This window comes from Oncorhynchus clarkii, chromosome 6, assembly GCF_045791955.1.
Source record: "Oncorhynchus clarkii lewisi isolate Uvic-CL-2024 chromosome 6, UVic_Ocla_1.0, whole genome shotgun sequence".
NCBI lineage: Eukaryota > Metazoa > Chordata > Actinopteri > Salmoniformes > Salmonidae > Oncorhynchus > Oncorhynchus clarkii.
In genome coordinates this window covers 5,816,120-5,832,044 of record NC_092152.1, presented here as the reverse complement: position 1 = coordinate 5,832,044, position 15,925 = coordinate 5,816,120, and the positions used below count along the sequence as shown (strand labels likewise).

Sequence of the window (15,925 nt, the reverse complement as noted above, 5' to 3'; positions counted from 1 at the left end):
CAGCGTGTGTAATGTAGCCCCTATAGATCTCTTTGTGTGCTCTGGTTTTGGTCTACAGCGTGTGTAATGTAGCCCCTATAGATCTCTTTGTGTTCTCTGGTTTTGGTCTACAGCGTGTGTAATGTAGCCCCTATAGATCTCTTTGTGTTCTCTGGTTTTGGTCTACAGCGTGTGTAATGGAGCCCCTATAGATCTCTTTGTGTTCTCTGGTTTTGGTCTACAGCGTGTGTAATGTAGCCCCTATAGATCTCTTTGTGTTCTCTGGTTTTGGTCTACAGCGTGTGTAATGTAGCCCCAATAGATCTCTTTGTGTTCTCTGGTTTTGGTCTACAGCGTGTGTAATGTAGCCCCTATAGATCTCTTTGTGTTCTCTGGTTTTGGTCTACAGCGTGTGTAATGTAGCCCCTATAGATCTCTTTGTGTTCTCTGGTTTTGGTCAACAGCGTGTGTACTGTAGCCCCAATAGATCTCTTTGTGTTCTCTGGTTTTGGTCAACAGCGTGTGTAATGTAGCCCCTATAGATCTCTTTGTGTTCTCTGGTTTTGGTCTACAGCGTGTGTAATGTAGCCCCTATAGATCTCTTTGTGTGCTCTGGTTTTGGTCTACAGCGTGTGTAATGTAGCCCCTATAGATCTCTTTGTGTTCTCTGGTTTTGGTCTACAGCGTGTGTAATGTAGCCCCTATAGATCTCTTTGTGTTCTCTGGTTTTGGTCTACAGCGTGTGTAATGGAGCCCCTATAGATCTCTTTGTGTTCTCTGGTTTTGGTCTACAGCGTGTGTAATGTAGCCCCTATAGATCTCTTTGTGTTCTCTGGTTTTGGTCTACAGCGTGTGTAATGTAGCCCCAATAGATCTCTTTGTGTTCTCTGGTTTTGGTCTACAGCGTGTGTAATGTAGCCCCTATAGATCTCTTTGTGTTCTCTGGTTTTGGTCTACAGCGTGTGTACTGTAAGTGCATTGGCATGTTTCAGGCCTGGAACGAGGGCATCGGTTCCTCCACCTCTCCACCATATCACCCCATTAGCTCCCCCACCAATACCTTTCATCAATGCAACAACATACTGGTTGTTATGCACCAAGTAATATGTACAGCAAGTCATTAGTAGCGATCCAGATATTTGACTGGTTTGATAGTTCAGAGGAAACTAGGAGAAATAACAGGATTATAGTTTCTGTTCTACAAAACCTCCCCAAAACAGGTCAATAAAGACACGAATATATCCTTCTGTCTCTCACGTCTTTTCGTGTAACTTCAGATGCTATTAAAATGCTGTGACCCTTTAACAAAAAAATAAAAACATCAACAAATATGTTTTTAGACACGTTTCTAATGGATTTTCCACATGACTCAGACATGTGGTTTCCTAATATTTCACATGTCATTTTCGAATATTTCACATGTCATATTCTAATATTTCACATGTCATATTCTAATATTTCACGTCATATTCTAATATTTCACATGTGGTTTCCTAATATTTCACATGTGATTTCCTAATATTTCACATGTGGTTTCCTAATATTTCACCTGTCATATTCTAATATTTCACATGTCATATTCTAATATTTCACATGTCATATTCTAATATTTCACATGTCATATTCTAATATTTCACATTCTACATTTCACATGTCATATTCTAATATTTCACATTCTACGTTTCACATGTCATATTCTAATATTTCACATTCTACGTTTCACATGTCATATTCTAATATTTCACATTCTACGTTTCACATGTCATATTCTAATATTTCACATGTCATATTCTAATATTTCACATGTCATATTCTAATATTTCACATGTCATATTCTAATATTTTACATGTCGTATTCTAATATTTCACATTCTACATTTCACATGTCATATTCTAATATTTTACATGTCGTATTCTAATATTTCACATGTCATATTCTAATATTTTACATGTCATATTCTAATATTTCACATTCTACGTTTCACATGTCATATTCTAATATTTCACATGTCATATTCTAATATTTCACATGTCATATTCTAATATTTCACATGTCGTATTCTAATATTTCACATGTGGTTTCCTAATATTTCACCTGTCATATTCTAATATTTCACATGTCGTATTCTAATATTTCACGTGTCGTATTCTAATATTTCACATGTCGTATTCTAATATTTCACGTGTGTGCTTTGGTAACCAGTGGGATTAGAACCCAGTCCTCCCACGGGAGAAGCCAAAGCCAACCATTAGACCAAGATTGCTGTATTTGTATTATCAGTTGTGTATTTTTTAGCAATTTCTCTCAGTCTCAGGATATTGACTGTTCAATTAAAAAAAAAAAAAAGTGCTTTCAAACGTCACATTTAATAGAGATAATCGCAGGATTTTCTGTAAATAATCACGATTAATCCCAAATTCAGAATTTGATCAAATTGAGCTGTAATTGAATATTTTACAATATTTGATATTTTAAGAATATTGACATCTTGATTTTTTTCCAAAGTAACAAGTAAATTGATAATCACACTTTCTTTAAAATAGTCTATTGACGTGGTGGTGTTTAACATGTGAAAGGTGGTGTTTGACATGTGAAAGGTGGTGTTTGACATGTGAAAGGTGGTGTTTAACATGTGAAAGGTGGTGTTTAACATGTGAAAGGTGGTGTTTAACATGTGAAAGGTGGTGTTTAACATGTGAAAGGTGGTGTTTGACATGTGAAAGGTGGTGTTTAACATGTGAAAGGTGGTGTTTGACATGTGAAAGGTGGTGTTAACATGTGAAAGGTGGTGTTAACATGTGAAAGGTGGTGTTTAACATGTGAAAGGTGGTGTTTGACATGTGAAAGGTGGTGTAAACATGTGAAATGTGGTGTTTAACATGTGAAAGGTGGTGTTTAACACAATGAAAGGTGGTGTTTAACATGTGAAAGGTGGTGTTTAACATGTGAAAGGTGGTGTTTGACATGTGAAAGGTGGTGTTAACATGTGAAAGGTGGTGTTTAACATGTGAAAGGTGGTGTTTAACACAATGAAAGGTGGTGTTTAACATGTGAAAGGTGGTGTTTAACATGTGAAAGGTGGTGTTTAACATGTGAAAGGTGGTGTTTAACATGTGAAAGGTGGTGTTTAACACAATGAAAGGTGGTGTTTAACATGTGAAAGGTGGTGTTTGACATGTGAAAGGTGGTGTTTAACACAATGAAAGCTGGTGTTTAACATGTGAAAGGTGGTGTTTGACATGTGAAAGGTGGTGTTTGACATGTGAAAGGTGGTGTTTAACAAAATGAAAGGTGGTGTTTAACACAATGAAAGGTGGTGTTTAACACAATGAAAGGTGGTGTTTGAAATGTGAAAGGTGGTGTTTGACATGTGAAAGGTGGTTTTTAACACAATGAAAGGTGGTGTTTAACATGTGAAAGGTGGTGTTTAACATGTGAAAGGTGGTGTTTAACACAATGAAAGGTGGTGTTTAACATGTGAAAGGTGGTGTTTAACATGTGAAAGGTGGTGTTTGACATGTGAAAGGTGGTGTTTAACACAATGAAAGGTGGTGTTTAACATGTGAAAGGTGGTGTTTAACACAATGAAAGGTGGTGTTTAACATGTGAAAGGTGGTGTTTAACACAATGAAAGGTGGTGTTTAACATGTGAAAGGTGGTGTTTAACACAATGAAAGGTGGTGTTTAACATGTGAAAGGTGGTGTTTAACATGTGAAAGGTGATGTTTGACATGTGAAAGGTGGTGTTTAACATGTGAAAGGTGGTGTTTGACATGTGAAAGGTGGTGTTTAACACAATGAAAGGTGGTGTTTAACATGTGAAAGGTGGTGTTTAACACAATGAAAGGTGGTGTTTAACATGTGAAAGGTGGTGTTTAACACAATGAAAGGTGGTGTTTAACATGTGAAAGGTGGTGTTTAACATGTGAAAGGTGATGTTTGACATGTGAAAGGTGGTGTTTAACATGTGAAAGGTGGTGTTTGACATGTGAAAGGTGGTGTTTAACACAATGAAAGGTGGTGTTTAACATGCGAAAGGTGGTGTTTAACATGTGAAAGGTGGTGTTTAACATGTGAAAGGTGGTGTTTAACATGTGAAAGGTGGTGTTTGACATGTGAAAGGTGGTGTTTAACATGTGAAAGGTGGTGTTTAACACAATGAAAGGTGGTGTTTAACACAATGAAAGGTGGTGTTTAACACAATGAAAGGTGGTGTTTGACATGTGAAAGGTGGTGTTTGACATGTGAAAGGTGGTGTTTAACATGTGAAAGGTGGTGTTTAACATGTGAAAGGTGGTGTTTAACATGTGAAAGGTGGTGTTTAACATGTGAAAGTTGGTGTTGGCATGTGAAAGATGGTGTTTAACATGTGAAAGGTGGTGTTTGACATGTGAAAGGTGGTGTTTAACATGTGAAAGGTGGTGTTTGACACAATGAAAGGTGGTGTTTAACATGTGAAAGGTGGTGTTTAACATGTGAAAGGTGGTGTTTAACATGTGAAAGGTGGTGTTTGACATGTGAAAGGTGGTGTTTGACATGTGAAAGGTGGTGTTTAACATGTGAAAGGTGGTGTTTAACATGTGAAAGGTGGTGTTTGACACAATGAAAGGTGGTGTTTAACATGTGAAAGGTGGTGTTTAACATGTGAAAGGTGGTGTTTAACATGTGAAAGGTGGTGTTTAACATGTGAAGGGTGGTGTTTAACATGTGAAAGGTGGTGTTAGCATGTGAAAGGTGGTGTTTAACATATGAATGGTGGTGTTTAACATGTGAAAGGTGGTGTTTAACATGTGAAAGGTGGTGTTTGACACAATGAAAGGTGGTGTTTGACATGTGAAAGGTGGTGTTTAACACAATGAACGGTGGTGTTTAACATGTGAAAGGTGGTGTTTGACACAATGAAAGGTGGTGTTTAACATGTGAAAGGTGGTGTTTAACATGTGAAAGGTGGTGTTTAACATGTGAAAGGTGGTGTTTAACATTTGAAAGGTGGTGTTAGCATGTGAAAGGTGGTGTTTAACATGTGAAAGGTGGTGTTTGACATGTGAAAGGTGGTGTTAGCATGTGAAAGGTGGTGTTTAACATGTGAAAGGTGGTGTTTAACATGTGAAAGGTGGTGTTTAACATGTGAAAGGTGGTGTTTGACATGTGAAAGGTGGTGTTTAACATGTGAAAGGTGGTGTTTAACACAATGAAAGGTGGTGTTTAACACAATGAAAGGTGGTGTTTAACACAATGAAAGGTGGTGTTTGACATGTGAAAGGTGGTGTTTGACATGTGAAAGGTGGTGTTTAACATGTGAAAGGTGGTGTTTAACATGTGAAAGGTGGTGTTTAACATGTGAAAGGTGGTGTTTAACATGTGAAAGTTGGTGTTGGCATGTGAAAGATGGTGTTTAACATGTGAAAGGTGGTGTTTGACATGTGAAAGGTGGTGTTTAACATGTGAAAGGTGGTGTTTGACACAATGAAAGGTGGTGTTTAACATGTGAAAGGTGGTGTTTAACATGTGAAAGGTGGTGTTTAACATGTGAAAGGTGGTGTTTGACATGTGAAAGGTGGTGTTTGACATGTGAAAGGTGGTGTTTAACATGTGAAAGGTGGTGTTTAACATGTGAAAGGTGGTGTTTGACACAATGAAAGGTGGTGTTTAACATGTGAAAGGTGGTGTTTAACATGTGAAAGGTGGTGTTTAACATGTGAAAGGTGGTGTTTAACATGTGAAGGGTGGTGTTTAACATGTGAAAGGTGGTGTTAGCATGTGAAAGGTGGTGTTTAACATATGAATGGTGGTGTTTAACATGTGAAAGGTGGTGTTTAACATGTGAAAGGTGGTGTTTGACACAATGAAAGGTGGTGTTTGACATGTGAAAGGTGGTGTTTAACACAATGAACGGTGGTGTTTAACATGTGAAAGGTGGTGTTTGACACAATGAAAGGTGGTGTTTAACATGTGAAAGGTGGTGTTTAACATGTGAAAGGTGGTGTTTAACATGTGAAAGGTGGTGTTTAACATTTGAAAGGTGGTGTTAGCATGTGAAAGGTGGTGTTTAACATGTGAAAGGTGGTGTTTGACATGTGAAAGGTGGTGTTAGCATGTGAAAGGTGGTGTTTAACATGTGAAAGGTGGTGTTTAACATGTGAAAGGTGGTGTTTAACATGTGAAAGGTGGTGTTTGACATGTGAAAGGTGGTGTTTAACATGTGAAAGGTGGTGTTTAACACAATGAAAGGTGGTGTTTAACACAATGAAAGGTGGTGTTTAACACAATGAAAGGTGGTGTTTGACATGTGAAAGGTGGTGTTTGACATGTGAAAGGTGGTGTTTAACATGTGAAAGGTGGTGTTTAACATGTGAAAGGTGGTGTTTAACATGTGAAAGGTGGTGTTTAACATGTGAAAGTTGGTGTTGGCATGTGAAAGATGGTGTTTAACATGTGAAAGGTGGTGTTTGACATGTGAAAGGTGGTGTTTAACATGTGAAAGGTGGTGTTTGACACAATGAAAGGTGGTGTTTAACATGTGAAAGGTGGTGTTTGACATGTGAAAGGTGGTGTTTAACATGTGAAATGTGGTGTTTGACATGTGAAAGGTGGTGTTTGACATGTGAAAGGTGGTTTTTAACATGTGAAAGGTGGTGTTTAACATGTGAAAGGTGGTGTTTGACACAATGAAAGGTGGTGTTTAACATGTGAAAGGTGGTTTTTAACATGTGAAAGGTGGTGTTTAACATGTGAAAGGTGGTGTTTAACATGTGAAGGGTGGTGTTTAACATGTGAATGGTGGTGTTAGCATGTGAAAGGTGGTGTTTAACATATGAATGGTGGTGTTTAACATGTGAAAGGTGGTGTTTAACATGTGAAAGGTGGTGTTTGACACAATGAAAGGTGGTGTTTGACATGTGAAAGGTGGTGTTTAACACAATGAACGGTGGTGTTTAACATGTGAAAGGTGGTGTTTGACACAATGAAAGGTGGTGTTTAACATGTGAAAGGTGGTGTTTAACATGTGAAAGGTGGTGTTTAACATTTGAAAGGTGGTGTTTAACATGTGAAAGGTGGTGTTAGCATGTGAAAGGTGGTGTTTAACATGTGAAAGGTGGTGTTTGACATGTGAAAGGTGGTGTTAGCATGTGAAAGGTGGTGTTTAACATGTGAAAGGTGGTGTTTAACATGTGAAAGTTGGTGTTGGCATGTGAAAGGTGGTGTTTAACATGTGAAAGGTGGTGTTTGACATGTGAAAGGTGGTGTTTAACATGTGAAAGGTGGTGTTTAACATGTGAAAGGTGGTGTTTAACATGTGAAAGGTGGTGTTTAACATGTGAAAGGTGGTGTTTAACATGTGAAAGGTGGGGTTTTACATGTGAAAGGTGGTGTTTGACATGTGAAAGGTGGTGTTTAACATGTGAAAGGTGGTGTTTAACATGTGAAAGGTGGTGTTTGACACAATGAAAGGTGGTGTTTAACATGTGAAAGGTGGTGTTTAACATGTGAAAGGTGGTGTTTAACATGTGAAAGGTGGTGTTTAACATGTGAAGGGTGGTGTTTAACATGTGAAAGGTGGTGTTAGCATGTGAAAGGTGGTGTTTAACATATGAATGGTGGTGTTTAACATGTGAAAGGTGGTGTTTAACATGTGAAAGGTGGTGTTTGACACAATGAAAGGTGGTGTTTGACATGTGAAAGGTGGTGTTTAACACAATGAACGGTGGTGTTTAACATGTGAAAGGTGGTGTTTGACACAATGAAAGGTGGTGTTTAACATGTGAAAGGTGGTGTTTAACATGTGAAAGGTGGTGTTTAACATGTGAAAGGTGGTGTTTAACATTTGAAAGGTGGTGTTAGCATGTGAAAGGTGGTGTTTAACATGTGAAAGGTGGTGTTTGACATGTGAAAGGTGGTGTTAGCATGTGAAAGGTGGTGTTTAACATGTGAAAGGTGGTGTTTAACATGTGAAAGGTGGTGTTTAACATGTGAAAGGTGGTGTTTGACATGTGAAAGGTGGTGTTTAACATGTGAAAGGTGGTGTTTAACACAATGAAAGGTGGTGTTTAACACAATGAAAGGTGGTGTTTAACACAATGAAAGGTGGTGTTTGACATGTGAAAGGTGGTGTTTGACATGTGAAAGGTGGTGTTTAACATGTGAAAGGTGGTGTTTAACATGTGAAAGGTGGTGTTTAACATGTGAAAGGTGGTGTTTAACATGTGAAAGTTGGTGTTGGCATGTGAAAGATGGTGTTTAACATGTGAAAGGTGGTGTTTGACATGTGAAAGGTGGTGTTTAACATGTGAAAGGTGGTGTTTGACACAATGAAAGGTGGTGTTTAACATGTGAAAGGTGGTGTTTAACATGTGAAAGGTGGTGTTTAACATGTGAAATGTGGTGTTTGACATGTGAAAGGTGGTGTTTGACATGTGAAAGGTGGTTTTTAACATGTGAAAGGTGGTGTTTAACATGTGAAAGGTGGTGTTTGACACAATGAAAGGTGGTGTTTAACATGTGAAAGGTGGTGTTTAACATGTGAAAGGTGGTGTTTAACATGTGAAAGGTGGTGTTTAACATGTGAAGGGTGGTGTTTAACATGTGAAAGGTGGTGTTAGCATGTGAAAGGTGGTGTTTAACATATGAATGGTGGTGTTTAACATGTGAAAGGTGGTGTTTAACATGTGAAAGGTGGTGTTTGACACAATGAAAGGTGGTGTTTGACATGTGAAAGGTGGTGTTTAACACAATGAACGGTGGTGTTTAACATGTGAAAGGTGGTGTTTGACACAATGAAAGGTGGTGTTTAACATGTGAAAGGTGGTGTTTAACATGTGAAAGGTGGTGTTTAACATTTGAAAGGTGGTGTTTAACATGTGAAAGGTGGTGTTAGCATGTGAAAGGTGGTGTTTAACATGTGAAAGGTGGTGTTTGACATGTGAAAGGTGGTGTTAGCATGTGAAAGGTGGTGTTTAACATGTGAAAGGTGGTGTTTAACATGTGAAAGGTGGTGTTTGACATGTGAAAGGTGGTGTTAGCATGTGAAAGGTGGTGTTTAACATGTGAAAGTTGGTGTTGGCATGTGAAAGATGGTGTTTAACATGTGAAAGGTGGTGTTTGACATGTGAAAGGTGGTGTTTAACATGTGAAAGGTGGTGTTTGACACAATGAAAGGTGGTGTTTAACATGTGAAAGGTGGTGTTTAACATGTGAAAGGTGGTGTTTAACATGTGAAAGGTGGTGTTTGACATGTGAAAGGTGGTGTTTGACATGTGAAAGGTGGTGTTTAACATGTGAAAGGTGGTGTTTAACATGTGAAAGGTGGTGTTTGACACAATGAAAGGTGGTGTTTAACATGTGAAAGGTGGTGTTTAACATGTGAAAGGTGGTGTTTAACATGTGAAAGGTGGTGTTTAACATGTGAAGGGTGGTGTTTAACATGTGAAAGGTGGTGTTAGCATGTGAAAGGTGGTGTTTAACATATGAATGGTGGTGTTTAACATGTGAAAGGTGGTGTTTAACATGTGAAAGGTGGTGTTTGACACAATGAAAGGTGGTGTTTGACATGTGAAAGGTGGTGTTTAACACAATGAACGGTGGTGTTTAACATGTGAAAGGTGGTGTTTGACACAATGAAAGGTGGTGTTTAACATGTGAAAGGTGGTGTTTAACATGTGAAAGGTGGTGTTTAACATTTGAAAGGTGGTGTTTAACATGTGAAAGGTGGTGTTAGCATGTGAAAGGTGGTGTTTAACATGTGAAAGGTGGTGTTTGACATGTGAAAGGTGGTGTTAGCATGTGAAAGGTGGTGTTTAACATGTGAAAGGTGGTGTTTAACATGTGAAAGGTGGTGTTTGACATGTGAAAGGTGGTGTTAGCATGTGAAAGGTGGTGTTTAACATGTGAAAGGTGGTGTTTAACATGTGAAAGGTGGTGTTAGCATGTGAAAGGTGGTGTTAACATGTGAAAGGTGGTGTTTAACATGTGAAAGGTGGTGTTTGACATGTGAAAGGTGGTGTTTAACATGTGAAAGGTGGTGTTTGACATCTGAAAGGTGGTGTTTAACATGTGAAAGGTGGTGTTTAACACAATGAAAGGTGGTGTTTAACATGTGAAAGGTGGTGTTTAACACAATGAAAGGTGGTGTTTAACATGTGTAAGGTGGTGTTTAACACAATGAAAGGTGGTGTTTAACATGTGAAAGGTGGTGTTTAACATGTGAAAGGTGGTGTTTAACACAATGAAAGGTGGTGTTTAACATGTGAAAGGTGGTGTTTAACACAATGAAATGTGGTGTTTAACATGTGAAAGGGGGTGTTTAACATGTGAAAGGTGGTGTTTAACATGTGAAAGGTGGTGTTTAACATGTGAAAGGTGGTGTTTAACATGTGAAAGGTGGTGTTTAACATGTGAAAGGTGGTGTTTGACATGTGAAAGGTGGTGTTTAACATGTGAAAGGTGGTGTTTAACATGTGAAAGGTGGTGTTTAACATGTGAAAGGTGGTGTTTAACATGTGAAAGGTGGTGTTAATATGTGAAAGGTGGTGTTTAACACAATGAAAGGTGGTGTTTAACATGTGAAAGGTGGTGTTTAACATGTGAAAGGTGGTGTTTGACATGTGAAAGGTGGTGTTTGACACAATGAAAGGTGGTGTTTAACATGTGAAAGGTGTGTTAGCATGTGAAAGGTGGTGTTAGCATGTGAAAGGTGGTGTTTAACATGTGTAAGGTGGTGTTTAACATGTGAAAGGTGGTGTTAGCATGTGAAAGGTGGTGTTTAACATGTGTAAGGTGGTGTTAGCATGTGTAAGGTGGTGTTAGCATGTGAAAACTTGATTTTCACATGTCAAACTGCATAGATGGGAGATGAATTAAGGTTAGTGACAGGCCTCCTCACAATATGTTCAAACCTGAATAATTCACACTCGTAAATTTCTCCCCGTTTTTTTGGTGCGGGAGTGACAGTTGAAGACAGGGCTCCAGCTGTTAAATTGAGCCATGGTTATATCTGTATAGATGCGAGATGAGAGGGTTGAAGTGAGGTTATATCTGTATAGATGGGAGATGAGAGGGTTGAGTTGGGGTTATATCTGTATAGATGGGAGATGAGAGGGTTGAGTTGGGGTTATGTCTGAAGAGATGGGAGATGAGAGGGTTGAAGTGAGGTTATATCTGTATAGATGAGAGGGTTGAGTTGGGGTTATGTCTGTATAGATGGGAGATGAGAGGTTTGAGTTGGGGTTATGTCTGTATAGATGGGAGATGAGAGGGTTGAGTTGGGGTTATGCCTGTATAGATGGGAGATGAGAGGGTTGAGTTGGGGTTATGTCTGTATAGATAGGAGATGAGAGGGTTGAGTTGGGGTTATGTCTGTATAGATGGGAGATGAGAGGGTTGAAGTGAGGTTATGTCTGTATAGATAGGAGATGAGAGGGGCAATGTAATGCTAGAGGAAGAATGAGCAGGTGATCATTCAGGGATCACTCTAACACCCTGTAGAAACTGACACAGGGAAGACATGGCTGATATGTCAGACCTCTTCTGGAATGTAGAGAAAGACCTGGGGGTTCAACTACTATTTGAAATCAGTATTTTTCTGGGCTTGATTTAGCTTGCCTGTCTTAATGGACCAATAGAACAGTCCCAAAATGGTAAACCCCGCCCATCTGGCACTCCAGGCAGGCTAAAGTAAACACTCAAAGTATTTGAAAGATTTCAACTAGTATTTGAACCCGGGTCTGGTCATTGGGAGATCTCTGAACTGGGATGTGGAAACTTGTCTTTCTCTCTCCACTCGAGTGGACTCCTTGTTGAGCGGCTTCTGTCGGGGTGCCTCGTCGTTCGATGTGACGCTAAGCGCTAGTGAAGCGATACAGCTGGACCAGCTGACATCGGAGCCACTAATGGCTTTCCAACATTTCCTTAAAGACGGGGGAAATTTAGGAGGGTGAATTATTCAGGGTTAAACATATTGCGAGGAGGCCTGTCACTAGGTTGTGGAAACGTCACTCTGCAGAAGGACGTGTCACAGATACAGCCAAACCTCACAGTGAAATGCTGAATACAACAGGTGTAGTAGACCTTACAGTGAAATGCTGAATACAACAGGTGTAGTAGACCTCACAGTGAAATGCTGAATACAACAGGTGTAGTAGACCTCACAGTGAAATGCTGAATACAACAGGTGTAGTAGACCTCACAGTGAAATGCTGAATACAACAGGTGTAGTAGACCTTACAGTGAAATGCTGAATACAACAGTTGTAGTAGACCTTACAGTGAAATGCTGAATACAACAGGTGTAGTAGACCTTACAGTGAAATGCTGAATACAACAGGTGTAGTAGACCTTACAGTGAAATGCTGAATACAACAGGTGTAGTAGACCTTACAGTGAAATGCTGAATACAACAGGTAGACCTTACAGTGAAATGCTGAATACAACAGGTGTAGTAGACCTTACAGTGAAATGCTGAATACAACAGGTGTAGTAGACCTTACAGTGAAATGCTGAATACAACAGGTGTAGTAGACCTCACAGTGAAATGCTGAATACAACAGGTGTAGTAGACCTTACAGTGAAATGCTGAATACAACAGGTGTAGTAGACCTTACAGTAAAATGCTGAATACAACAGGTGTAGTAGACCTCACAGTGAAATGCTGAATACAACAGGTGTAGTAGACCTTACAGTGAAATGCTGAATACAACAGGTGTAGTAGACCTTACAGTGAAATGCTGAATACAACAGGTGTTGTAGACCTTACAGTGAAATGCTGAATACAACAGGTGTAGTAGACCTTACAGTGAAATGCTGAATACAACAGGTGTAGTAGACCTTACAGTGAAATGCTGAATACAACAGGTGTAGTAGACCTTACAGTGAAATGCTGAATACAACAGGTGTAGTAGACCTTACAGTGAAATGCTGAATACAACAGGTGTAGTAGACCTTACAGTGAAATGCTGAATACAACAGGTGTAGTAGACCTTACAGTGAAATGCTGAATACAACATGTGTAGTAGACCTTACAGTGAAATGCTGTGTAGGGTGCTGTCTTTCGGATGGGACGTTAAACGGGTGTCCTGACTCTCTGAGGTCATTAAAGATCCCATGTCACTCGTCGTAAGATTAGGGATTTTAACCCCGGTGTCCTGGCTAAATTCCCAATCTGGCCCTCAAACCATCACGGTCACCTAATAATCCCCAGTTTACAATTGGCTCATTCATCCCCCTCCTCTCCCCTGTAACTATTCCCCAGGTCGTTGCTGCAAATGAGAACGTGTTCTCAGTCAACTTACCTGGTAAAATAACAAATAAATAAAATAAATTAGTTGAGGTAGTATGTACATGTGCATTAAAGTGACTACGCAGAGCTGATAACAACAGAGAGTAGCAGGTGAGTAACAGAGAGGGAGATGGGTGTGGTGGGGGGACACAATGCTAGTAGTCTGGGTAGCCATTTGATTAGATGTTCAGGTGTCTTATGGCTTAGGGGTAGAAGCTGTTTAGAAGCCTCTTGGACCTAGACTCTGGCGATCCGGTACTGCTTGCCGTGTGTTAGCAGAGAGAACAGTCTATGGCTGTAGTCTTTGACAATTTTTAGGTCCTTCCTCTGACACCGCCTGGTATAGAGGTCGTGGATGGCAGGAAGCTTGGCCCCAGTGATGTACTGGGCCGTTCGCACTACCCTCTGTAGTGCCTTGCGGTGGGAGGCCGAGCGGTTGCAATACCAGGCAGTGATGCAACCAGACAGGATGATCTCGATGGTGCGGCTGTATAATCTTTTGAGGATCTGATGACCCATGTCAAATCTTTTCAGTCTCCTGAGATGGAATAATGTATTCCACAATACCAGTCAACGCCAAGTCACAGACACGGACCCTCCTTAATGTGTTCCACAATACCAGTAAAAGCCAAGTGGACAGAAACAAAATCTTGTGGCGTACTCATTTTTAAATGGACATAAATCGTTTAGGTATTCACCCTTTTCCGTGGTATCAAATTGGTAGTTACAGTTTTGTCCCATCGCTGCAACTCCCGTACGGACTCGGGAGAGGCAAAGGTCGTGAGTCGTGCGTCCTCCGAAACACGACCTTGCCAAGCCACACTGCTTCTTGACACACTGCACACTTAAACTGGAAGCCAGTTACAGGAGGATAGATGGTCAGGTGACAGCTCATCTTTTGGAGTTACAGGAGGATAGATGGTCAGGTGACCACTCATCTGTTGGAGTTACAGGAGGATAGATGGTCAGGTGACCACTCATCTGTTGGAGTTACAGGAAGATAGATGGTCAGGTGACAGCTCATCTGTTGGAGTTACAGGAGGACAGACGGTCAGGTGACCACTCATCTGTTGGAGTTACAGGAGGATAGAGGGTCAGGTGACCACTCATCTGTTGAAGTTACAGGAGGATAGATGGTCAGGTGACAGCTCATCAGTTGAAGTTACAGGAGGATAGATGGTCAGGTGACCGACCGCTCATCTGTTGGAGTTACAGGAGGATAGATGGTCAGGTGACAGCTCATCTGTTGGAGTTACAGGAGGATAGATGGTCAGGTGACCGACCGCTCATCTGTTGGAGTTACAGGAGGATAGATGGTCAGGTGACCGACCGCTCATCTGTTGGAGTTACAGGAGGATAGATGGTCAGGTGACAGCTCATCTGTTGGAGTTACAGGAGGATAGACAGTCAGGTGACCGCTCATCTGTTGGAGTTACAGGAGGATAGATGGTCAGGTGACAGCTCATCTGTTGGAGTTACAGGAGGATAGATGGTCAGGTGACCGCTCATCTGTTGGAGTTACAGGAGGATAGACAGTAAGGTGACATCTCATCTGTTGGAGTTACAGGAGGATAGAGAGTCAGGTGACAGCTCATCTGTTGGAGTTACAGGAGGATAGATGGTCAGGTGACCGACCGCTCATCTGTTGGAGTTACAGGAGGATAGATGGTCAGGTGACAGCTCATCTGTTGGAGTTACAGGAGGATAGAGTTACAGGAGGATAGATGGTAACTACCAAATTGGTAGTTACAGTTTTGTCCCATCGCTGCAACTCCCGTACGGACTCGGGAGAGGCAAAGGTCGTGAGTCGTGCGTCCTCCGAAACACGACCTTGCCAAGCCACACTGCTTCTTGACACACTGCACACTTAAACTGGAAGCCAGTTACAGGAGGATAGATGGTCAGGTGACCGCTCATCTGTTGGAGTTACAGGAGGATAGATGGTCAGGTGACCGCTCATCTGTTGGAGTTACAGGAGGATAGACAGTAAGGTGACCGACCGCTCATCTGTTGGAGTTACAGGAGGATAGATGGTCAGGTGACAGCTCATCTGTTGGAGTTACAGGAGGATAGAGGGTCAGGTGACAGCTCATCTGTTGGAGTTACAGGAGGATAGACAGTAAGGTGACAGCTCATCTGTTGGAGTTACAGGAGAATAGACAGTCAGGTGACCGCTCATCTGTCATTTGTTGGAGTTACAGGAGGATAGATGGTCAAAGGCAGAGCCCAGGGCTAAATCCACAACACACATACCCACACACACACACACACACACACACACACACACACACACACACACACACACACACACACACACACACACACACACACTCACAGCCAGGCGAACACTCCAACCAGCCAATTGACAGTGTTTTACATATTTCTTCTTTTTTGTGTGTGTGTGGGGGGGTGGGGGCGGGGCGGGGGGGTGGTGGCGGGGGGGTGGTGGCGGGGGGGTGATTTCAGGCGTTTCGTTCCGTTTCCTGCTCCTGGGTTCTCATTAAAGATAATGGTTAATGGGACGTGGTGTAATAGACATATGGAAATAGCTCTGCCGTTCATCATTAGGCTTTTAATTGCACCGTTTTGGCCTCGTTTTGGCCTCCACCTCTTGTTAAATAAGTCATAGGGTCTCAAACGGCAGCTTATCCCCTATATAGTACACTTCATCTGACC

The 15,925-nt window shown here is 41.0% G+C and overlaps 1 protein-coding gene across 1 annotated transcript in view; it reads left to right on the top strand.

Moving 5' to 3' along the window:
* LOC139410566 (anthrax toxin receptor 2-like) overlaps positions 1–15,925 on the top strand; it is a 138,058-nt gene that overhangs the window by 32,118 nt on the left and 90,015 nt on the right. The gene's annotated exons all lie outside the window — the stretch shown is intronic.